Genomic DNA, 930 nt, shown 5'->3' on the forward strand with positions numbered 1-930 from the left:
ATATGATTAGCCATCATCAATCTTTAATTCAATAACAGTGTACTTGGTAGATTTGCCATCTTTTTCAAGAGTCTTCTCACTCTCAATTCCAACAAGATATCCAATAACATCTGAAATGATTTAAAATAAAAAAATTGTTATCAATAAGTTTGTTAAAAACAAGACACAGTCGAAATTATCAATAAAATAAGTAAATTTATAAATAAATTATATTTTTTCTAAAACATTAAACTTACCAACTAAGTAGGTGTAATCGTACCCAAGAGCATTGAGAGTGTCAAAACTCACAAAATTAAATCCATATCGTGGGATACTTGACGATTCTGGAAGTTTGTGCACATCAGTACGTTGGTTTAAACTAACCACATACTCATGATGTGTAATCTTGAAGTTACCCTCATTGAGTCTAACACTAAAATATCTTATTTGGTAAGATATTCCTTCCTTTAGCAAATTTACGAATCGAGACACAAGAGCCCTCTTAACCAAGGCGTGTATTTTTCCTCAATAGAATTGATAAACAAAAATCAAAGAACAATTAGATGGGGATAAATAAACAAATTTAAAATATAAATAATATAAATTTAAAATAAAATAAAAAATATTAGTAGAAACTCACGACTTCATCGAGCCAAACCATCTCAATTGAGTATGTAATGAAAAATTTCCGTAACTTGGCAGTGTCCATAACCGTATCACTCGTAGTCTCGTATACATATACACAAATTGTCGATTGTAGGTTTGATTTCTGCAATTTTGTAAATATCAGCCATTGGAATAAGTAGAAAAATTTTAGATTATTTTAGATGTATGTAAAGAAAGGGTTTGATGTACTTTGAATTGTGGTGCTATACATATCTCATAACTTATACTTTTATAGTTGACTCATAGCTAAAATTTTTTAAATTTGATTGACTTTAATTTAAATTT

Source organism: Arachis ipaensis, chromosome B10 (assembly GCF_000816755.2).
Source record: "Arachis ipaensis cultivar K30076 chromosome B10, Araip1.1, whole genome shotgun sequence".
Lineage (NCBI taxonomy): Eukaryota > Viridiplantae > Streptophyta > Magnoliopsida > Fabales > Fabaceae > Arachis > Arachis ipaensis.